Genomic DNA, 26,050 nt, shown 5'->3' with positions numbered 1-26,050 from the left:
TTTAATATGGTTGTGTTACAGATTAAGGCCTTAGTCACACGGGCGTTTTTTCACGCGATTTGCGCATCGCATGACGGATGCGCATGCGCAAATCGCGTGACCGGCGCCGAAAAATCGCCCGAAAATCTGCTCCTAGCCGCGTTTCATTAGAAACGGGCCGGAGCTGTCCAGCGCATTGCATTCAATGGAGCCGGCAATACAGCCGCCACCATTGAATGCAAGCGCTGCGGGCGAGTGTGGGATGAATTGTCGGGAAGGGGTTAAATATATAACCCCTTCCCTGCAATGCATCCTGAAAAGTGAAAAAATAAAAAAAAAGGATGTATTCACCTGCTCCCGGCAGCCTGAGATGAACTCATGAATGGGTGTGACTGAGATCAGCCTCTGATTGGCTCAGGCTGAGCCAATCAAAGGCAAGCCTGAGTCACACCCCCTTCACACCCACTGCAGGACGGCCGCTGGGATCTCAGGCTGCCGGGAGCAGGTGAATACATCCTTTTTTTTTATTTTTTCACTTTTCAGGATGCATTGCAGGGAAGGGGTTATATATTTAACCCCTTCCCGACAATTAACCCCGCGCACGCCGGCAGCCCATTGCTTTCAATGGAGCGGCTGTATTGCCGCTCCATTGAATTCAATGGGCAAACATCGTTCTTCTCTGCCACAGCTGTTCCAGCTGTGGCAGAGAAGAATGATTTGTCTTCTATATGTTCTCAATGGGGTCGGCGCTGCTGCCGCCGGCCCCATTGAGCGCATATAGAGAAGAGAACAGGAATCGCAGATCGCAGATAGGTGCGATCTGCGATTTCTGTTCTCTAATTTATCGGACGAGCGCATAAAAAGCGCTCATGTGTCCGATACCATTGCAAAGCAATGGTTTTAAAAAATCGCCGGACGCATGCGCATGCGCAAATCGCGGCAATAAACGCCCGTGTGACTGAGCCCTTAATTGCATCAGTATTTCATCAGTATTTTATCTGTATTTGCCTGCATATTTTCTTGCGTTACTTTCATTTTCTATTGGCAAATATGAATCCATTATTTGCCCAATAGAAAATATCACCAATGAATGCAAAGACGGAGACAAATATAGATCAAATGTTGCTGAAATACAGATGAATCTGTATTTTAATAACTTTCAATGGACTATAATGGATGGATTGTTCATCACGAATTGGTAAAAGTAATACATGTTGCATTTAAAAAAAAATGGAAATGAAAAATAGCCCATATAAATAAACTAGCTGATATACCCAGCTTCGCCCGAGTTAATTTGGTACTGGTGTTTATCTGGTGTTCACACGGAAAATCTTATGAAGTCGTGGTTACTTTAGAGATACTGAGGAAAAACATATGTTCACCATTTTGCATAGTTCTCTGCGTTACCCAGGAAACACCACGTGGAGGCAACCATGCGACTTCTCCTTTATATAAAATGACATCAGGAAGTGAGAGAATTAGATTACGTACATAAAATTTAGACACTAATTCTTTTGCACTTAGAATTGAATAATGGAGTTGGTACCCATTAGCTTTCCCTATTTATGACATAATCAATGCTCGTGCCAAATTTCCCGTTTCTATGACACCGAAAAGTGAGAAAATTACATTCCGCACGTAAAATTTGGATGCTAATTCTTTTGCACATAGAATTGAATAATGGAGTTGGGACCCATTAGCTTTCCCTATTTATTACATAATCAATGCTCGTGCCAAATTTCACGTTTCTATGACACCGAAAAGTGAGAAAATTAGATTCCGTATGTAAAATTTTGACGCTAATTCTTTTGCGCATAGAATTGAATAATGGAGTTGGGACCCATTAGCTTTTACTATTTATGACATAATCAATGCTTGTGCCAAATTTCCTGTTTCTATGACACCGGAAAGTGAAAAAATTACATTCCGCACGTAAAATTTTGACGCCAATTTTTTTGCGCATAGAATTGAATAATCGAGTTGGGACCCATTAGCTTTTCCTATTTATGACATAATCAATGCTCGTGCCAAATTTCCCGTTTCTATGACACTGGAAAGTGAGAAAATTACATTCCGCACGTAAAATTTGGACGCTAATTCTTTTGCGCATAGAATTGAATAATGGAGTTGGGACCCATTAGCTTTTCCTATTTATGACATAATCAATGCTCGTGCCAAATTTCACGTTTCTATGACATTGGGAAGTGAGAGATTTAGATTACGTACGTTAAATTTCGACGCCAATTCTTTTGCACATAGAATTGAATAATCGAGTTGGGACCCATTTTGTTTTCCTATTTTGGAGATAATCTATGCTTCTGCCAAATTTCATGTTTCTACGACATTAGGAAGTTGGAGAACTTTTGGCGAGTCAGACAGTGAGTGAGTAAGTGAGTCAGTCAGTGAGTCAGTGAGGGCTTTCAGCTTTATATATATATATAGATTCAGAGGTTTTAATTAACTTGGTACTATGGTTCTCAAAATACAGGCCAAATATGCCTGTATAAAATATGCTTGTCTGAAAGAGGCCTATGGACACTTTTGCATGGGAATATTCTGATCAGTTTTTGCATCAGTGTATATATGTCAAAAACAGGATTGTAACATAAACAGAGAAAAGCATAATGTAAAGAGTTATACATCTCTTATGTTGGTTTTGGCTTGCATATACTGTATTAATGAAAAATATGTCCATGTGAAGAATAGGGCAATTTTATTTTATTTTCAATACTCAGATTTTATTGAGTTATCAAAGAGGCAATACATAAATATACTGCACTTTATTAACACTAACCTGTGTGCAATAAATAGCATCAATAACAAAGTACAGATAAGCGGCTAGCATAAGTGAGGGAAAGGTGGGGGGGTGGGGCAGAGGGGGTGTTGGCAATATATAGGGGTTTGAGGATAGGGTTTTGAGAATAGATCAGAGCAATGCAATTGTTTTGCAAATTAAAGACCCATGTGCTTTAACTTTTCAAAAGAAAGAAAGAAGAAGGAGGGATTGTGGCAACAATAGCATTGAAATATTGATGTGTTACGAAAATTGGAAATATCATGAGTGGATAGTTTAACCAAGGTGTCCAAGTTCTGAGGAGTAAATCATGTCTCCTATAAATGTGACTTGATATTTCTTCAAACCTAGCAATCTGATGAACTTTATCGATCCAGGCCTTGAGAAGAGATGGTGAGATTTGCAACCAATGTAATAAGATTACCATTATTGCTGCCGCAATTAAATGTGTGGCTAAATTATGTTTGTAAGGAGAAAACAGTAGGCTGTATAGGTCAAAAACTATCTGCTAGCATGTGAGCTTAAATTTGAATAGAGTACTTTCTTTTCAAAGTTCGTCATCCATCGCTACTCATCCTAGTATATCTCAAGCAGAAAAACACACCCTTATTTCTGAAAATTTACATAGGCTTTAGAACACTTTCCTATTAGCACTTTTTTGCAGTTTGTTTCTGTTAAAATATTCCAGAACTAATGTTAGATTACCATTACTTCCTGTTTATATTCTGTGTCCCCCTCAGTAATTGATGCGGTGATTTACAGAGTAACTCATATAAATTTTTTGAAGAAATTATGTCAGGAGTGGTTACATTATTTTCATGTTGCCTATTGTATCATTAGCAACATATTATAGCAAAGATCGCTCACTACAAGGATCACATTTTATTCCAAAATGCCCCAAATCACATCACAGCAAATCCTGTTTTGTGGAAATGATATATGTTGGATTTAAGTCACTTTGGAAATTACCTCTTCAACTGTTCCAAGGTAGTGTTTTGTCTGTGTAAAGCACATTGTTGGTGTTTGGGTTTTTCTTTGCATTGTCTTCTCTGACTCTAGTGGGTGTATTGCTGTTGGAGCACACCTAGGGCTGATTGGGGAGGGGTTTTATTTCCTCTTCACCTTGGACTATTCAGTCTCCCTTTGAAAGTGAGAGAGATCAGTGCTGGGGGCAACTGTTCTTCCTGAGGTTGAAGTCAGAGTTCTGCCTGCTTTGTACAGATAAGTTCTGTGATTTTTTGCTATTTGTGGAGTGGGATCATTTGGTTTGTTTTATCTTTATTTTCAGAGATCAGGGTAAGACAGTACCCCAGGTTCCAGTGTGACTGCATCTTTAACGAGACGATACATTGACTATTTAGGCAGGGATGTTCACATGGTAGATTCCCTTAGGAAGACTTCCTTTTTATTTTATTTTTCTCTTCCCATTAACCATTTGCTTTCCTCGATCTGTGGAGTTAACAATTACCAGTTGTTAATTTCAATTACACAGTTACCGCTCACTGGCAGTGGTTGTGACAGGTAGTCACAGATACTCAGTATTGCTTCTCTCTCTGCTCCACTGGGTATATAGAAGGTTTCCTGGTGCAATGAGCGGCTGCTTCTGAAGTTGCTGCATCTTCTCTGATGTTAGAAGAGAGGCGGAGAAAGTGATAGGAGAGTAAAATATTGTTATTGCAGAAAAACAAAACTGAGTACATGTGACCACATTGGAACATTTCAATTGAGGTGGACTAGACACAGAAAGGCTCTTTAATAGAAACATCAGGTGACATTATTGTAACATTAGTCTCGGAATAGATGGTGATAGAATTTTTTTAAATAATCGTAAATATTGCAATGTTTATACTTATGGGTTCAAATTACTTTAAAAAAATACTAATTTTCATGGGGCAACCACTTTAACGTTTGCTGCATCTCTGTATTTAACACATTAAGCTACAAGTTAAAAAGTTTCTCGTCTGTATATCTAAACTGCAAAAAATTATTTTGCAAAAGCACTTTCGCTTGTGATGTTCACAAGTAAATGTTTACTGCAGAAATTACATTAAAAACTGGAATAAAATGATTTTACTGATTTGGAAATTATAGAAGCATTGTTGTGTTGAGCTATGCACTCTTAAGTTGACTCACAAAGATTCAAATGCAACTAGCCTATGCTGAGAGATTTTGATTAACATCTTCAAGCTCATTGCATGCTGTGTGGCAGCAGGAAAAGTTATGAAAATGTTAGCGTGAAGCCACAAATGGAAAAAGATAAACACGTGATTGTTTTTGGAGATATGAAACCAGTTTCTGGATTTCACACGCAACAATCAGAAAAACATTTATTAGCCAATTTATATTATTTACATATATATCTTTGCTGCCAACATTTTTATTTTTCTTTGGCATTACAACATATTTTGTCATAGCTATGCATGTTTTTGAAATCTATTGTTGTAGGTCAGTAGAAATATAATATCTACCCTATTATATAAATAAGCAGGTTTTGTCAGGGTGCATTTTCATTTCACTGTTTTTGCAAAGCTAACAATGCTGTAAATCATACATGCTTTTCAAAATTAGATTGATGCATTGTAAATATAATCTGCAGGCTCAGGTAAAATAATGTTAAAAGCTATCTTCTATGGTATAATTCTGGCTTGAAAAATGTTTTTTTTTTCTAGTACTTGCCCTATAATCAAAGCAAAATTACACTCTCTATTGAATTTTGTGACTGCAAAAGACACCTACATAATTCCACTATAATTTCAATGTAATAAAGGATGCTCACCTTGAAGACAATGGATAACCATCTGTCTCCGATAACAAACATGTTGTAACATGTAAGGAATGGATAATGGAAGAATTCTATTCTATAATCATTAATGGGATTATTTAAAATGTTTTGTATACTGTACAGTTTTGACTGCATAAATTAAGTGTTATATTTAGAGATGAGCGAACATACTCGCCCGAGCTTGATACTCGTTCGAGTATTAGGGTGTTCGAGATGCTCGTTACTCGTAACGAGTACCACGCGGTGTTCGAGTTACTTTCACTTTCTTCCCTGAGAAATTTGCGCGCTTTTCTGGCCAATAGAAAGACAGGGAAGGCATTACAACTTCCCCCTGCAACGTTCAAGCCCTATACCACCCCCCTGCAGTGAGTGGCTGGCGAGATTAGGTGTTACCCGAGTATTGAAATCTGCCCCTCCCGCGGCTCGCCACAGATGCATTCTGACATTAGTTCAGGGAAAGTGCTATCGTGTTGGAGCTGCTATAGGGAGAGTGTTAGGAGTATTTTAGGTTTCAAGAACCCCAATAGTCCTTCTTAAGGCCATAAATCTTCTCTATATGCGCTCAATGGGGCCGGCGGCAGCAGCGCCGACCCCATTGAGAACATATAGAAGACAAATCCTTCTTCTCTGCCACAGCTGTAACAGCTGTGGCAGAGAAGAACGATGTTTGCCCATTGAATTCAATGGAGCCAGCAATACAGCAGGTTCCACTGAAAGCAATGGGCTGCCGGCGAGCGCGGGGATGAATTGTCGGGAAGGGGTTAAATATATAAGCCGTTCCCTGCAATTCATCCAGAAATGTGTTACAATAAAAATATATACCGGCGTATAAGGCGACGGGGCGTATAAGACGACCCCCCAACTGTCACCTTATACGCCGGCAATACAGTGGAGCAAAGAATAAAAATCATTACTTACTTCTTCTGACGTTCTGCGGTGCTCCTGCAGGCTGTTGCTCCCTCCTGGTTCCTGGCAGAGCATTGATTTCTCTACGAAGAGCTTTAAATCCCCGCCTCCAGAAACACACGTGCCTTCAGCCAATCACAGCCAATGACAATGATGTCATTGAATGGCTGTGATTGACTGTGTTTCTGGAGGCGGGGATTTCAAGCCCTGCGTCCAGAAAGCAATACTCTGCCGTGGACCAGGAGGGAGTAACAGCCTGCAGGAGCGCCGCAGAATGTCAGAAGAAGTAAGTAATGATTTTTATTCTTTGCTCCATTGTATTGCCGGCGTATAAGGTGACAGTTGGGGGGTCGTCTTATACGCCCCGTCACCTTATACGCCGGTATATATTTTTATTGTAACACATTTCTGGATGAATTGCAGGGAACGGCTTATATATTTAACCCCTTCCCGACAATTCCCCCCGCGCTCGCCGGCAGCCCATTGCTTTCAGTGGAACCTGCTGTATTGCTGGCTCCATTGAATTCAATGGGCAAACATCGTTCTTCTCTGCCACAGCTGTTACAGTTATGGCAGAGAAGAATAATCTTTACGCTGACAGTGCAGGGGGGGGGGCCTACTCTTGCCGCTATTGTGGCTTAATAGTGGGACCTGGGAACTTGAGATGCAGCCCAACATGTAGCCCCTCGCCTGCCCTATCCGTTGCTGTGTCGTTCCCATCACTTTCTTGAATTGCCCAGATTTTCACAAACGAAAACCTTAGCGAGCATCGGCGATATACAAAAATGCTCGGGTCGCCCATTGACTTCAATGGGGTTCGTTACTCGAAACGAACCCTTGAGCATTGCGAAAATTTCGTCCCGAGTAACGAGCACCCGAGCATTTTGGTGCTCGCTCATCTCTAGTTATATTGTATGTACTTCCATTGATGGTTTGGGGTGATTCCTTTGTGTACACAGATTGATCCCACATTCCAAAAATATATTGACTGATCAAGCAGTATGTGAACATCCTTCCTAATTATCCTTAGACTGGTTACACAATTTTTTTGTGGCAGTTTTTTGAGCCAATGACAGGAGTGGATCTTCCATTGTATTTCACATCATATCAGTTGAATCCACTATGGGTTTTGACTCTGGAAAGTGCATGAAAAGCTACCACAAAAACTGCCTCAAAAACCGGTGTGTGAAACTACCATGAGGCCTATTTTTCACTGTCATATTCCATATCCGTATTTGTTTCATGTTTTGCAGACCATAATACGGAGAAAGCTAAAATGTGTGTATTGAATTATATTGACAAATAAAATATTTGCATATTTTTAAAATGCAGCATATGCTGTAAGTGCAAGTTGCACTTCAAGGAAAGACATGTCATTAATCTGTGTGAAAAAAGGAATGTACATAGCCTCATAGGTCTACAATTGGGCCATATGCTGCCTGTGAATTAATATGGACAGCGCACGGCCTCAAATACAGTAGTGTGGCAGAGGTCTTATGGATATAACACTCTTAGGGCTCCCACCCACTAGCGTTTTTTTCTTCACTGCGCTGCGAGAGTAAGTGAAAACTCTCGCAGAGCAGTGCGAGAAAATTGCAGCGATATCGCTGCGCAGTCTTTTCAATGGGGCCAGCGGCAGCAGCGCTAGCCCCATTGAAAAGATATGGAGAATGGTGCGGACTTCTGCCACAGCTGTGACAGCTGTCACAGCTGTGGCAGGAGATTTCTTCATCCCCACGGGGACGAAGGAACCCTCTGTCATAGCTGTGACAGCTGTCACAGCTGTGGCAGAAGTCAGCGGCATGCTATCCCATTGCTTTCAATGGGATCGGCACTGCTGCCGATCCATTTGAAAGCAGTGGTTTCTAACAAGCCCTGCAGAATGCTTATCGGAGAAGGGCTTGAAATATAAGCCCTTCCCCGATAATCATAAAAAAGTGGTTAAAAAATAAATAAAAAAGTTACTCACCTCTCCTGCTGTCAGCCGCATCCTCCGGCTGGCTCCCCGTCACTGCTGTCCAGCACTTTCAGCAGATGGGGATTTAAAAATGAAGTGAATAGCTAAGAGCTATCTGCCATTGGCTTAGCACTCAGCCAATAGCTAAGCAGTAGCTGCTATTGGCTGAGCCCTCAGGCAATCTGCACAGCCCTTTCAGGAGGCGTGGATTTTTAAATCCCCGTCTGCTGAAAGAGCTCAGTAGCAGTGTCGGGAGCCAGCCAGAGGATGCGGCTGACAGCAGGAGAGGTGAGTAACTTTTTTATTATTTTTTTAACCACTTTTTTATGATTATCGGGGAAGGGCTTATATTTCAAGCCCTTCTCCGATAATCATTCTGCGGGGCTTGTCAGAAACCACTGCTTTCAATGGGATCGGCAGCAGTGCCGATCCCATTGAAAGCAATGGGATAGCATGCCGCGGACTTCTGCCACAGCTGTCACAGCTGTCACAGAGGATTCCTCCGGGGATGAAGGAAACTCCTGCCACAGCTGTGACAGCTGTCACAGCTGTGGCAGAAGTCAGCGGCATTCTCCATATCTTTTCAATGGGGATAGTGCTACTGCCGCTGGCCCCATTGCGAAGACTGGTGATGTCGCAGTGATATCCCAGCGATTTTGGGATATCTGCCTGCGTTTTTCTCGCACTGCGATGCGAGACTTTAACTTTAGAATCGCATCGCAGTGGAGAAAAAAACGCCAGTGGGTGGGAGCCCTCATTGAATTCTGTGGAGAGTGATTAAAATATGGATGCATCAGTATTGTATCCATATTTGCACCTGTTCTTGTATTGAATGGTATTAGTTTAGATCGTGCAAAAACAAATTAGTTTTTGATAAATAGAAAATAATACTGATTAATTCAAATATGGATGGAAATAGATATGCAGTACTGATGAAGTGCTGATGCCACATTGATTAATTGTGTTTCAAAAATATGTCCTTATTGGGGTGCCATTTTACAGGTGTTCATAAACATTCTCACGAGAAAGATGTTTTAGGGTATGTTGACACATAGCATAAATGCTATAAAATTTCTGCAGCGGAAAACTTCACAGTGCAAATTTCACAGCATTTCTGCATAAAAGAAACATGTCAAAATCTACACCAACTGGATTTTGATCAGGAATCTGCTGCCTATCCGCAAGTGCCAAGCTGCTGGTCAGGTGATGCCATTGCCAAATCACTTTACCAGCAGCTTGGTCATCTTTTTTTTCTGTAGAGGCTGCCGGGTGACATGTGAAGGGGCAAGGTGAGAAGAAGCCTGTGAGGCTCAGCCTTCATAGGCTTTTCAATACCCTACTATAAGAAGAATGATTAAAAATGGTGCTATTCAAGTCCCCTAGTGGGCCAAAAATAAAAAGTTTAATAAGTATTAAAAAAATAGTAAAACAATAAAATAAAAATGTCAGAACCCCACGTTCCAACCCTTTAGTATGTAAAACAAAAAATGATTTAAAAAATCATCCATGTGGTATTGCTGCATTCATAATGATCCAGAGGTAAAAAAAATTAGTACACTACCTAACCTGCACAATGTGCGTCATGAAAAAGAATACATGAAAATGGCAAAAATAACTAATTTTGCCTATCTCGCGTTACAAAAAATGGAATAGAAAGTAATTAATTGCATGGATCAACAAATAGTACCATTAAAAAGTACAACTCGAGACTTCTGGTTTCGGCAACATGCTGTATGGACACACGTCCTAACCTGCACTGGAGGAGAGAAGCGAAGGTGAGAGCTGAGTCTGGTGTGTGGAAGAAATAAATGCGAATCAAATAGGCAATGGGCACTTATGAAGCTGTAAGCAGGGACAGCACTGCCAGCACTTACAATCAGCCCACAGCTGATTAATTTATTCACCTCATTCCTGGGAGGTGCCAGCACATGAGCAGATATCTCCCTCCCTCTGTCTCTGATTCCGGGGAGAGCTGGCTCACAGTGAGCACATGGTGACTAGCCATTAAACCACCATTGCTGCAGAGTGACTCTGCTACAGGTATTATCCCCCTCCGCCTCTAGTGAGGATAAAGTGCTCTGGTGACCAAAAAAAAAAGCACAATGTCATACAGAAAATTCTTACATTAATATACAAAAAGTACCTAGAATTTGCATTCCAGCAGTTTTTGCCAAACATTTTCTAGAGCTTCACTGATAAGGCAGAGCATTTCATGCTGAAACAATCTGCTGATTTTATCTCCGACTTACTTATAGCCACTCTGATACTATGATGGACTGAACTCCTCACACAAATATATAGACACAGGCAAAGGAACTGCTTAACCCTCAGTCTATGGATGAGGTTCTCATGAGGATCGGTAGAAACAAGACAAAACAATAGACAGTACACCTAAATTGGCGCATACAGGAGACCCACAGACAATTGACAAAACCTCCTCTCCTCTCCCTTCTCCTTCTATCCAAGAGGGTTCTGGAGACCTATTTAGAAAAGATACAATGAGGATTGATTATAAGCTTTTGGTGATTCAAGTGGCAAAATTGCCCTTAACAGACATACAAGGAAAACTAACATACACAGTTTCTGACTCCCTGAGCCAAATTCAAGAAGAAATCTTGCAGCATGATGCCTGTCTAAACAAAGTTGAACAAAGAATAGACTCATTAGATTCAGACTGCAACTCTGTCTATAAGCTCATAAATACTATTATTCAGGAAAATTAAAAGTTGTGGGACTGCTTAAAGGATATAGAAAATCGACATTCCTGAGAGTCACCTACAGAAAGATTTATGCCAAATATGTAAAGAAGAAATTCCATTTGCTTTGGGAATCGCATCTTCTGGTAAAACGGAGCAAGCTCACCGATTAGGACCAGACCCTCACATATGACAAAATAAAGCTATAAGAGATCCTAATTCCTGCCAATGTATGGTCATAGTCAAGTATCTAGGACTTTAAAAAGCTGCTAGAATGCTCTAGAATTCAAGTGACATAAAATCTTGATTTTTGCGGACTTTACTGCTGAAGTTTAATACAAAAGGAAAGCTTTCTCCCCTATATGCTCAGCATTGTACAGGAGCAGATCAAGTTTGTGCTGATTTATCCGGCAACCCTGAAGATATACAGTCACGATGGCTCCTGTTTCACCTACCAAGACCCTGATTTGGCAGTGATGGAACTTGAGATGCCTCCTTCACCAGCTAATTCACTTTCATTTCTGACCAACATTCCAGTCTGGAGGTCCAGGAAACCAAAGGGATAGGGGACAGTAAGGTCATCACCATTGTCAACAGGTAGACCTGTCAAGTTCTTTTACGCCACCTACAGAACAACGCTGTAAGAAAGCATGTCTGATGAAAAATGGGACATTACACCATACTGGTAATATGAGACCTCTACGGGTGTTTATATTTCTATGTTACTCTGTTGTTGGCGAGATTTGCTCTCACCCCTAATGGCTTCTACATGCAGGAGCATGGTCGACTCATGATAAAGTACATTTGAAGTCATTCTGATGAGACAAATGTACTCTCTGTGGTATGGAAATGATGGAAGTCTAATTGTACGTTCTCCTTTTGGGTGCTTTTGATCCTCATATCTAAAAGAGTGTATTTTTCTACTTTTATTTTTTTACCTTTCATTATTTGTAAGGAATGTTTTGGAAGCTATGTTTAATTTGTCAGTTGGCACCAAGGAAACATTATCTCTTAGGACCCTTAAATACGATCTTTATCAACTTTATACATTCTATATATCACTATGCAATTTATTTAGTTGAATTTAAAGTGACTCAAATCCCCACACAAACAAATGTTAGTGCTTAGGCATTTATATCACCTGAAAGCAGATGTAGCCCTATTACAAGAAACACACACAATGGTAATTAATTATTTCCGTACGGAGAAACAATGGGTAGGTGAGGTATATGGTTCTCCAGCTACACACTCTAAGGCAGGAGTTTTGTTACTCTGTGGAGGGGCGCAGGATATGAGGTGAGAGATCACTGCCATTATTTAAATGGTAAAATTATTCATGTCTGATTAAAAGGCCCAGTAGAGAAATTTAGTTTGTTCAATATTTATGACCCTAATAGTGACAACAAACCATTATTTAAGGAGTTCTCAGACAGACTGCTAAACAACCAAATGCAAACTTAAATAGTGGGCAGAGATTTTAACTCTGTCTTTAATTCCATAGAAGATATACAAAGTCAAATTTCTCATCCCCAAACCTCTTGTTATCAGGATATTATCTTCCAAGAATTCAGTGATTTTCGATTACAAGCTGATGGATGGCAATTTAGCCTGGAGGGTAGGAAATTTGCCTTCTACTCACATGCACTCGACTCATGGTCAAGAATAGAATATGCTGCTGTCCCCAAACTTATTATCTAAAATGGATATTGATCATATCCGACCATACCCCAATCATATTCAGTATGAGAGACCAACTCCCCAGAGGCACTGACTTCCAGAGGAAGTTCCCCTCGTACTTAGTCCAAGATGAAAACTTTAAAAGCTAATAAGGGGCTGGTGGCTGAAATTCATAGCTGACAATGCTGAACACTTGGGTGATCAACAGCTGATACTACGAAAGTGGTTCTTAGAGGTAAAATAATTTCATACCAGCCAATATAAAAATAAACAGCAACTAAAATAGAGCAATATAGTTCCCAGTTGCAGTCCATTAATACCAATTTTCAACCATCTCCAGTCCTGCAGACAAAACAAACATAGTACATGGCTAAATAAGCCTGTAAATCGTGGCTACAAAAACAAAAATTAAAACACTCTTATAAAGAAGCTCATCTGTTCAAATTTGGCAATAAAGCTGGAAAGCTGAAGGCTAGGCTAACAAAAGTCTCTTTTAATGCACAAACCGTATCCTGCTAAAAGATATTATGGGCAGGCTTCAAAATCATCCTAACATAATCACGGATATATTCTGTAATTATTATGTCCAATTTGCAAAATCATGAAAATCCAGATACTGCAGTGTTTCTTCCTCCTGATATTTCAATACCTTTACTTACAGAGGAGGAGAAAGAACCACTAACTATACCCATCCCAGCAATATTAACTATAGCTGCTGAGAAAGCTTTTAATAATATCTCATGAAAGTGGCTTGAGGAGGTTTTTTGCAGGATGGGATTTGCAGGAACCTTTTTTTTTCCTATATATGGAACTTATATACCTTAACAATGACTTATGTCCCAGGGTTCTTATCTCCTAGGTTCCCATTTCAAAAAGGCACCAGACAGGGATTTCCTCTATCCCCAGTATTATTTAACATAGCCATTGAACCTCTGATTCAGGTCCAGGAAGGCAGTTTTTTTGCTGAAGATGTTTTGCTGGCTCTGGCCCATCTAATAGAGAGCTCCCAAGGGTTTTTATTATCCCAGATTCCTTTGGCACACAGTTGGGATTTAAAATCAGTGTACCAAAATGCGAACTACTGCATTTAACACCATAGACAAATTCAAAACTAATGGGTATGACAGATACCAAACTTCCTATTACTTTAGCTAAATCATTAATTAAATACTTGGGAATAAACATAGGAAAAAACTCAGAATCAATATATACACTTACCATTTTTTTCACTCTATAGGACACACCAGGCGATAAGATGTTTAGAGGAGGAGAAACGGGAAAAATATTTTGAACTCACCCAGGGACAGTGTAGGGGATTGTACCAGGCGACGGAGTAGAATAAGTAGCATAGCTCAGAAACATCGAAGCTACATAACAGCAGTAATCATGTATGGGGTGAGGAAGGGAAGAAGCCAAGTGGTGGAGGAGGGGGAGCTACAGCAGTTCCTGCTGGTGCTCATCATCAATCAGCAGTTCATAAGGAGAGGCAGTGCAGAGGAGAGAGAACTAGTAAATGATTGTGCGTTTGTTCACGAGTTTGCGTGACCACGATTTAGTTTGTGCAATCGTGCATTAAGCTCACAATCATGTGTTAAACTCGTGATCATGCTGGCCAGCTTGAATTTTGGCATGTTCGCTCTATAAGACACACTGACTTTTTCCCTCTACTATGCGTCTTATAGAGCAAAAAATACAGCAACTACCCTCCTTTAATACTTAAAATCATTAAGGAGCTGCATAAATGGAATAATCTACCGCTATCTGTTGCCACTTAATTAAAATGATCAGCTTTCCCAAACTCTTATACCACTTGCAAACGATCTCTCTACTTTTGAATCGCAAAGTCATTGGAAAGCTCCACATAGCTTATTGCTCATTCATGTGGAACAATAAGTGTCCGAGAATAGCATTAATGAAACTTATACTCCCTAAGGATAGAGGCGGTACTGAATTTCCTAACATAAGAACCTACAACCTGACGAGTCTGTTCTGACACTCCTTGGACTGGCTCTAGGGAACTAATTATTTTTCACATTTCTCCTTCTGGGCAGACTTTCTCTCTCCATGGCATCTAAATACTCTTCTGCACACTAGCTTTTCAAATCTTCCACCTTTGGTCAGAAAATCACATCTTGCAAAAAACATGACTACAACCTGGAGGGTTAAAGTTTCAAAGCAAATTAAGATATGGAGACACCCAGAATTCAAAGAGGGGTGGGAAAGCAAATTATTTACACAATGGCAAACCAAAAGTATAGAGACCATCCCACATATATTACATCCACAGTAACCTAGACCAGAAACTTTTCCAGGACTCTAAAAAGCTTTTGAGCTCCCAAACACACACTTCCTCTCTTATGCACAATTGAGGGGGTTTCTACTCACCAACTTTTGACAAATAGATAAAGAACATATCTCTAACCCACTAGAACTCTTAATCACCTTCCTCTCATGAAAACACTCCCTCTCTAGTTTGGAATTCGACAGCTCATCAATATTTTAAAAAGAGTCAGAAGAAATTGAACAGAAAATTACAGATGGCTAAGAGCAATGAGCAAAGTCATCTCCAACAAAAGATGGAGAGAAACTCAGTTTAAAATCATACATAACGTCATATATGGTTTTGATATCCCATCACATCCCAATGCACCCGACAAACTGTTGGCCTGCCCTATATGTAACAAGCTAAAAAACAAACATGTTCCATAGCTTATTAAACTGTCCTGAGGCTCGAACATATATTGGGCAGAGATAAGATTACTAATACACAAGGTCAAAAATATTTTAATACCATTGACACCCCAGGTTTTTATGTTCCATTTTCTCCGTGTTGAAATACAATAAAGACATTTGATTCATGCTGCTTTTATAATAAGCAAACATTGCCTATTAACACAATGGCTAGGGACACTAACTCCAAAACTCACAGACATAACACACCAACTAAAGCAATTTTTGTATGTGGAAAGATTGGAATTAGAACATAGGGTGGAGTTATGGGCTTCAGGCGTTTAAAAAAAATAGTATGCGTTCATTGAAGAATGTTTCATCACACAAGAAATTGTAGAATGTATTAAGTCAGTCAAGGATACTTCATGGTAGCTTAAACTACATAATCCAAACCAATTGCATAGATTAAGAATGATTACGAAAGAGAAGAAGATAACCAACGAGCAACAATAGATAATATATTGGAGATTGTGATCCAAAATTCATAACCAATAACAAGCAAAATTTCAATTTTGATTTAGAACACCAATATTCAGGTGTAATATTGAGTGCAGAGAATGGTAGAGTGATCTTGATGCCCAGAAAGTTAGTTGGTTAAAGTTTTTTAATATTTCATAAGAACATGAGACAATAATGGGAATAACATAATATAACCTACTTTCCCCTACAAGTCTCTCTGTAGTCCAATTCAATTTACCAGGCCTAGGTGGTTTATTACAGTGATGGAGATTTGTATAACTATACAAGAAAGTGATACTGATTTTCACACGCCTTTCTTCAATATGTTGTGAAGTGTTTTTGTTTATTTGTATTTTGTACTATAAAACCTAATAAAAAGAGTAAAAAAAAGGACAACTCTTCTGCTAAAAAAAACCTTACACAGCACCATTGACAACAAAAGAAAAATATTAGGGGGTCTTTGAATGCATTAGAACATGTACATGACAGGGGTATCGTCTTTACTCTTTTTAAAATTCTAGTTATGGTAACCTTGCTTCAAATGATCCAACTAAAAGAAAATATAAAGATGAGCGGGGTTTTTTGCACACTTATGTGTGCACAAAATATGCGCTGCACGGATGTGAAAATGCACCTGACCGAAGCTCCATGCCCATTTCTTTCAATAGGACCACTGCGTTGCTGCCGCGCTATTGAAAGCAATAATAAGCAGGCAAACTGCGCAGGGGATTCTTTCATCCCCACTGAAGTTGCGGTTCCATCACAGTGTTCAGTGATGAGGGGACTCCCGGTAACATCACGCGATGTTACGTGCAGCATGGACCTTCCCGATGCACGCATGTCCTATCTTTTGCAGGTGCAAGTATTTTGCGCCTGCAAAAAATGGACTGTAAACGCATCATAGGAAACCAATGGTTCTAATAGACGCACTTTTTTTGTGCACATAGGTGCGCGCAAAAAAATGCTCGTCTGACTTCATCTTAAGACTGCAATGACCAAATACATTCCCCTTTTCCCTCAAATTTGTTTATAGCGTTGGAACTGTTATTCATAACATGTAAATCCTGCAAGTACTTTCAATATTTTCTTATTACAATATTAATAAAGAAATATTTTTAAATTAAAAGCCTGAATCAAGTAAAAAGGTATTTAGAGGGAATGTAAAATAATTAGATGAATACCTATTCTCTTTTCCCTTATCTGTAGTTTAGGATCCGCTCTTGGTTTTAATTAGAACAAAAAAGAACAGCAATAGCAAGAACACGCAAATTGAAAATTGGATCAAAGTTGCAGTGTGAAACAGGCCCTACAACTTTCTTCCCTTTATTTTCCACTCCTGATTTCTCCTAATAAAGGAAAGCAGCATTAGAATTGCATTTTATTAATAAGGCCCTAGGCTCTTTTTCACATGAAGGCATAATGGCTTCCGTTTATGAGGGTATCCACTGAACTTTGCTGGATCTGTCCCATAATGGTCCCATGGCACGCAACATACCGATTGACTTGTAATTGCGTTATTAGATTCTGTCAAGATGTCTGTCATTTTGATAGCACTGAATGTGTCACTTTTTTACCACAAAAAATAATGGAATTTGCAACAGTTAACTTAATGCTTTTCTTTTTTTACTTTTGTGCATCTTAGTGTTTTCAATATGTCTCTTTTCATGGCAGAAGTGCTTTCAATAACATCATTTTTATGCTCTATGAATACAGTTTTAATCAATAGTTCAGTGAAGCTTAGAACATGAATAAGGTCTTAAGGAAACATAAATTTAGTGCATTATCTCCTTGCTTTACTACTGGGTTTTTGTAGAGGATTGGATTATTATTATTTTGTTTGGATGCTCTGTTTGAAAATCCATAAATAACAATTCACTTTGTTTTTAAGAAAGTAATAGAATTAAAATGTTTCAGGCCTGAGGCTTCAAACTGCCACCATCAAAGATGGTTCATAATATGCTCTGCCATATACTCATTTTAAGGCATTTAAGGCTTATATCCTCTTTAGTGATTCATATTTAATGACAGCTAGTTACCTGATATAATTTTGAATATTTTGCATTCCAAGGATTCTAATTATGGAATAGACAATGGAAATACAAAATAATAATTTCATGTAACAATGATAAATGCATTGATTATTTACACTGTGATGTGTGCAATTAAAGGTTTTAGCAGTGGCTAACCATCAAATTGTGATGGCTTGGAGTCAGGTTATGGATTGTGGCTTAAACATGCCAAAAAAAGATCTTGTTTTAGGTGGCCATACTGTATATTCTCATTGTTTTGCCACCTGCTGTTACTGGGCAGAACAGTTACATGTTACATATTATTACTGGGACTCATCCAACTCTGATTTCCATTACTTTTCACAGAAATTATTTAAATGAAATAGATCACAAAATTAAAAGATGCCTTTTGAAGGATAATAAAATGGCCTGAGCCAAAACTACTGATTCTCATGATATGCTCCCTTCTTATTTTCAGAGCTGAATCACGGTTGGTGGAGGCCACTGGGTAAAATACTTGTTAGAGGCCTCCTTATGAGCAACAATCACATATAACATGTGGCTAACTTAAAAGAGTTCTCTGGAGGCTTAAAAACAATTACTTGAAGGTAAAATACAAAAAGACCCCTATAAATGCCTAGTTAATGGCTCAATTTACTCTCCCTCTAAAACCGCCTTTCTGATGACTGTCAGGTGCGACAATAGAATGGATAAATGGCATACAATAGATAAAAATCAGTATACAAAAGGAAATTACATAATGTAGTGTGTCAACTTGGGGGATTAGTCACTAAGGATCATCATCCTCCGCCATAGATGGTTGGGACATACCCACAGGGACGCATTTTAACAGTAGATATTTGTTCTACTTTGGCTTCTGCCAGCTTTGTTGCATCTTCATATAATGACAATGCACAACATTTAAAAGACAATATCTGCCTGGCTAACCTCTAACTTAATATTCAGATTCCCTAGCTGGCTAAGACTGCAGTTCTATGACCCGCATCCTCAAAAGATCACATCTTCAAGCATACTCCCAGTTGGAGCATAATTAGCCAAATTTGCAAGCTCCAAGGCAATGAATCCTTTTCTCTATTACATTGACTGTCTTATATATCTATAATTAGGCCACCTAATGGCCACTTTAGTAGCTGCATTGCTATGATAGATAGATAGATAGATAGATAGATAGATAGATAGATAGATAGATAGATAGATAGATAGATAGATAGATAGATAGGTAGATAGATAGGTAGATAGATAGATAATTAGATATAACATGCCAACTAAGAGTAAATGCTAAACTAGTAGTGCCCCGCATGATAGATTCCAGTATACTGGAATGCTAGATGTGATGTCATAAGTGGACAAAGTCAAAAAGTTGATACTGCATTAAAGACTCCACTGCCTTTGAAACATTTATAGGTTTGGTGCATATTATTAACATATAATGAAGAATTTTTTATACATTGTCTCTGGAATATCTTCTCATCCCACCAAAACCACTGATCACCTACCCACTGATTGCTGGGTGTCCAACTGCTGAGTATCCCAGGAATCACAGGAATGGTTCACGCTTCATGAGTCTGCTAGTGGATGTAGTGGCTACAAACATGTGTGGCCATAATTCCATTCACAGTCTATGGAGACAGCCAAACCATCCACTCAACCAGCTTCCTAAAGCTAATTGAATGGAGCAGCATATATGCACAACCACACAATTCACTAAGGGGACTTGGGTGTGCCATTCTCATCATCACTAGGAATTCCAGTGACTAGACCTCCATTATTTTGTGTATAAGTGATAAATGTTTTTGATGGGGAACCCTTTTAAGGATGTGTTCACAGAGTCATAATTTCTGGTGTAAAATGCATAAAAATGCATTTAAAAAACTGCAATTTACTATATGTTGCATCTATTTTTCTGGCATTTTCCAATTCCCATAGAGAAGTCTATAAGACAAGGCCAGAAAAAAAACACCATGCCCAGAGCATATTACATCTTAAAATTAAATGCCACTGACCCCAAAACACCACCAAGTCTCACAAACCAAATGGTTTATATGTAGTGCATCTTACATTGTAAATTCTATGATATCATCTGATTGCAAAAATAACAACCCTGTAAAAAAATGCTATGAAAACATGGCGTTTTTCACAAAAATGCTGTGTGTGAAGCCAAACTAATTATGAATATTCAGAATACACTAATTTCACTATTAGGAGTTAGTATCTTATATCCTAAAACTATCCTGCTTACAAATAAACTGCTATTTAAAGAATAATTGCTTTGCTTTTGTACACAAAGGCTCTGTACTATGCTCATTTAACTATTAGAAGGATAATTATTCAAAAAAGAAAACAAAACAGGATTTTTATGGTTAAGCTATCTTTATTGATGCGGATTCTTTAAAATTATCATTCTTGAAATATACTGTTGTAATTGTGACCAGACTAAAAACAGTCACCTTCTTTCATACATATATATTTTAAAGTCCCATTATTGTCTTTTCAGCTCATAATTGCGTCTATGTATTAGCGTGTGCAGAAACTGTAATTTTGAAAATTTATTTCATAAACCCATTTTAAACAAAAGCTGTTTAGTCCCATTCAGCTCCCTGACATGCTTAAAAAAACAGCCTTTCTGCCAAATGTCATAGTTGTCATGGTGTTAATCTGGGCTTGAATGGAATATAGCACTGTGGTCAATTTTATCTTACTTTACATATGTAGAGTGTTGTTGCACAGACATAATGTAATGTATTTAACCTCTATATATGTCAAATGAATTAGTGTAATGATGTAAAATGGTTGTCTGGTTTAGAAAGCCCATTTCTTAATATTAGGAAATTCTGAGCTAAATGAGAGAAATCTCTTATTCATCACAGCTACAAAAAAGATTTCCTTTTAGACACTATCAAAAGGTTTCAATGACCACAATCTAATATTTGATTTATGCTATGGTGGTTATACAATGGAATTTAACTTTTGTTGTCAGATTGCCCAGTACTAGAATCAAAGAAATATAGAGTTGGAAGGGACCTCCAGGCTCATCCAGTCCAACCCCCTGCTAAATGTAGGATTCTCTAAATCATCCTAGACAGTTGTCTGTCCAGTCTCTGTTTGAAGACTTCCATTGATGGAAAACTCACCACCTCCTGTGGCAACCTGTTTCACTCATTGATCACACTCACTGTCAGAAAGTATTTTCTAGTATCTAATCTGTGTCTCTCCCATTTCAGTTTCATCCCATTGCTTTTAATCTTTCCTTGTGCAAATGAGAATAGGACTGATCCCTCTGCACCGTGACAGCCCTTCAGATATTAGTAGACAGCTATTAAGCCTCCTCTCAGCCTTCTTTTTTGTAAGCTAAACAGTCCCAGATCCTTTAACTTTTCTTTATAGGACATGGCTTGCAGACTGCTCACCATCTTGGTAACTCTTCTCCATCTTGGTAAACTTGCTCCAGTTTGTTTATGTTTTTTTTTTAAATTGGAGTGCCCAGAACTGGACACAGTATTCCAGATAAGATCTGACCAAGGCAGAATAGAAGGGGATAATTACCTTATGTGATCTATACTCTATGCTTTTCTTAATACATTCCAAAGTTGTTTGCGTACTGCATCACACTGTTGACTCATGTTCAGTCTGTGATCTATTAGTATACCGAAGACTTTTTCACATGTGCTGTTTAGCTCAATTCCTCCTATTCTTGTTTTCCTTTTTTCTTGCCTAGATGTATTACTTTGCATTTCTTTGTGTTTAATACCATGCTTTTATTCACCAGCCACTGTTAAACTGCATTTGTTATTGGTGCAATAATATCATGGCAAATATTTGGCAGTCTAGCTATCAGTTATTTGTAACTATTAAGAATAAGTTTTAACCTACTGTACAACTTCCGAAGTTTGGTCTATCTTGTAGGACATTTTTTTTTACATTTGCAGTCTTATATGAATAATAAATCCAAACTTTTAAAATCAATTACATGGTGATTTCTTAAAATAGCCACAGCTAAACAAATTTCTTCAAGATTCCAAATGTTGGAAGAGTATAGACATAATGAGGAGGGAAGAGGTAAATAAGTATTGCATTAACTGTACATAGACAAAGCTTTATTGTATTAAAAATAATTACATCATTAGCAACTTCAAAACATTCTTACCATGTTTCTATGGTAATTGTAATAGCACTAGTTGTCTAAAAGAAACATTAATTCTGTAAACAGCATTGCAATTTGGCATGTTATAAATAACGGACAATTGAGAGCAACAGTCTAAAGTAAAAAAAAATACTGTTATATAGCCACTTAATAAAGATGAGAGCAGGGTTGTTGATGATCAGTTAGCCAATAAAATTATGCTGATTTTTCCTAAATCCAATCAGGTTAGCCCAATATGATTTTTGGAGAAAATCATCAAGGAGGATGAGGTATATCTTTAATGAATAGGGCTCAGTGATTAGCAATGTTGCCTTGCAGTGCTGAGATTCTGGGTTCAAATCTAATCAAGGACAACGCTTTCAGACAGACAGATTTTTCCCTTCATCAGATTTGAACCTAGAGCTCCACCACTGCAGGACAGCAGTGATAACAACTGAGCCACCAAGCGTCCACCTCCTTCAAAGAAAAAAAATCAGAATAAGAAGAATATATTCTTCCTCTTGTTTTTCTTCTTTTCTGGAGAAGCAAAAAGCAGTAGGAGGAGGAAGAAAGAAGCTTCGTGGCTTAGTGGCTTGCACAATTGCCTTATAGCGCTGGGGTTCTAGGTTCATTTCTAACTATGAACAACACCTTCATGAATTTTGTATGTTCTCTTTATGTTTAGGCTTCTTTTTCTTCATCTTCTCATCTTTAGAAGGGAGATGGAGGAAGAAGTATGGCAGCCTAATTGTTAACACTGCTGCTTTGCAGTGCTAGTTTTCCAGGTTCAAATCTGTCCAAGTTCAACATCTGTATGGAGTTTTCCTATTCAGATGTTGTCTTTGTTGAGATTTGGGCCTAGGACCCCTGCACTGCAAGACAATGGTCCTCCTCTATTTTTACCATCATTGACTTTAATGAGTATCGGGTTTGGGTCAACCTGATTATTTTTGGAAAATTGGTCTGCTCACTCCCAACCATTACTAGATAAGAGTACTGCAGGTAATCTGCATTAGCAAAAAGTAAGAAGATTAATAGGATGAAGATTTCCCACTTTACCTATTAAGGGCTTTGTCAGACGGGCGTTTTTTTTTTTAACGCGATTTGCGCATGCGTCCGGCGATTTTATAAAACCATTGCTTTGCAATGGTATCAGGCACATGAGCGCTTTTTATGCGCTCGTCCGATAAATTATAGAACAGAAATCGCAGATCACACCTATCTGCGATTCCTGTTCTCTTTTCTATATGCGCTCATTGGGGCCGGCGGCAGCAGCGCCGACCCCATTGAGAACATATAGTAGACAAATCATTCTCCTCTGCCACAGCTGTAACAGCTGTGACAGAGAAGAACGATGTTTGCCAATTGCATTCAATGGAGCCGGCAATACAGCCGGCTCCATTGAAAGCAATGGGCTGCCGGCTAGCGCACAATGAATTTTCGGGAAGGGCTTAAATATATAAGCCCTTCCCTGCAATTCATCCAGAAACGTGTAAAAATTAAAAAAAAAATATCTACTCACCTCGTCCCGGCAGCCGGAGCTCAGCCGCGGCCGGCAGCAGTTCTCCTGAACTGCTCTCTGTAGTATTCAGCAGCCAGGGATTTAAAATCCCCGCCTGCTGAATGAGCTGCCTCTGATTTGTCACAGCCTGACCAATCAGAGGCAGCTCTCACTCACACCCATTCATGAATTCATGAATGACAGCTGAAAGCTGCCCCTGATTGGCTCAGCGCTGAGCCAATCAGAGGCAGCACTCACTCACCCATTCATGAATTCATGAATGGGTGTGAGTGAGAGCTGCCTCTGATTGGTCAGGCTGTGACCAATCAGAGGCAGTTCATTCAGCAGGCGGGGATTTTAAATCCCCGGCTGCTGAATACTACAGATAGCAGTTCAGGAGAACTGCTGCCGGCCGCGGCTGAACTCCGGCTGCCGGGACGAGGTGAGTATATATATATTTTTTTATTTTTACACATTTCTGGATGAATTGCAGGGAAAGGCTTATATATTTAAGCCCTTCCCGAAAATTCATCGTGGGATCGCCCGCAGCGCATTGCTGTCAATGGAGCCGGCTGTATTGCCGGCTCCATTGAATTCAATACGCTGGATAGCTCCGGCCCTTTTCTATTGAAACGCGGCTAGGAGCAGTTTTTTTCGGGCGATTTTTCGGCCCGGTCACGCGATTTGTGGATGCGCATCCGTCATGCGATCCACAAATCGCGGCAAAAAACGCCTAGCAGCGCTAGCCCCATTGAAAAGATATGGAGAATGCCGCGGACTTCTGCCACAGCTGTCACAGCTGTCACAGCTGTGGCAGGAGTTTCCTTCATCCCCGCGGGGCTAAGATATTGCTATTCATGAATGAATAGCTAAGAGCTATCTGCCATTGGCTGAGCACTCAGCCAATAGCTAAGCAGTAGCTGCTATTGGCTGAACCCTCAGCCAATCTGCAAAGCCCTTTCAAGAGGCGGGGATTTTTAAATCCCCGTCTGCTGAAAGAGCTCAGTAGCAGTGTCGGGGAGCCAGCCGGAGGATGCGGCTGACAGCAGGAGAGGTGAGTAACTTTTTTATTATTTTTTTAACCACTTTTTATGATTATCGGGGAAGGGCTTATATTTCAAGCCCTTCTCCGATAATCATTCTGCAGGGCTTGTCAGAAACCACTGCTTTCAATGGGATCGGCAGCAGTGCCGATCCCATTGAAAACAATGGGATAGCATGCCGCTGACTTCTGTCACGGCTGTGACAGCTGTCACAGCTGTGGCAGAAGTCAGCGGCATTCTCCATATCTTTTCAATGGGGCTAGCACTGCTGCCCCTGGCCCCATTGAAAAGACTGGCGATGTCGCAGCGATATCCCAGCGATTTTGGGATATCTGCCTGCGTTTTTCTCGCACTGCGATGCGAGACTTTAGCTTTAGAATTGCATTGCAGTGGAGAAAAAAGATGCCAGTGGGTGGGAGCCCTTATAGTGAGTTCCAGTTAAGCTGATTTTAGTATCTACTAAAAAGTAGTCCAAATAAGGACAACTGGTAAACCTGACACAACCTGAGGTGCAGTGACATGTGCGGGCAGCAAAGGATACCTTATCTAGGCTAATCCTACAGATGAGAGAGATATAGCAAAAATTTCTGAGAAAGGTCATGTTGGCTATGTTGTGAGAAGGTGTGAGAACGTACAGCTCACTGCAGGTGAAGGTGCATAGCTAAACAATGCTGAAAGAGGCTACAGTGGGAATGTGATCATCAGAACTGAACAATGTAACAGTCGAAGAAGCAGGCTTGGAAGGATGATTCTTTTACATCATGTGGATGGCCGGGAGTTTTGTGTCACTATCCTGGCCAATAGATGGCACATAATGCAACATGAAAAGATGATATACTAGGCAATGTTCTGCTGGGGAACCTTGGGTCTTGACATTCAAGTGGATGTTACTTTTACATCTACTTCAATACTGTTACAAAGCAAGTATATTCCTTTATACCAATCATATTTCAGAATAGCACTGGCCTCTTTCAACAATGCTACCTTGAAAAAAATTGTATTCTAAGAAAAATAACAGAGTTTAAAATGTTAACTTGGTCTCCAAACTTCCAAGATTTCAATCCAAGTAAGCATCTATATTGATAAATAATAATCATCTTTACTTATATAGTGCCAATTTATTCTGCAGCGCTTTCAAAGCACGGGGAGCACAAACAATAAGACGATTACATGTGGTATTCAATTATTTGGAAACAAACGAGGTGGGGGTGATACAGGAGGTACAGGGGCAGGAGACGAGGCACATGAGCACACAGACAGTACAAAAGTTGCATGTAGTATTCAGTTATTGGGATACAATCTGGAAGTGGGTGGCAAGGAGGTAAAGGGGCAGGAGATGTACACAATAGGAAAAATGGATGATGCGGGGAACCATA

At 39.5% G+C, this 26,050-nt stretch overlaps 1 protein-coding gene across 1 annotated transcript in view; it reads left to right on the top strand.

Annotated features, from left to right (window-relative positions):
* The window catches only part of GRIK2 (glutamate ionotropic receptor kainate type subunit 2), an 843,071-nt gene that overhangs the window by 784,098 nt on the left and 32,923 nt on the right, over nt 1–26,050 (top strand). The window lies entirely within an intron of this gene.

This window comes from Eleutherodactylus coqui, chromosome 1, assembly GCF_035609145.1.
Source record: "Eleutherodactylus coqui strain aEleCoq1 chromosome 1, aEleCoq1.hap1, whole genome shotgun sequence".
Taxonomy (NCBI): domain Eukaryota; kingdom Metazoa; phylum Chordata; class Amphibia; order Anura; family Eleutherodactylidae; genus Eleutherodactylus; species Eleutherodactylus coqui.
This window is presented reverse-complemented; position numbering and strand designations above follow the sequence as displayed.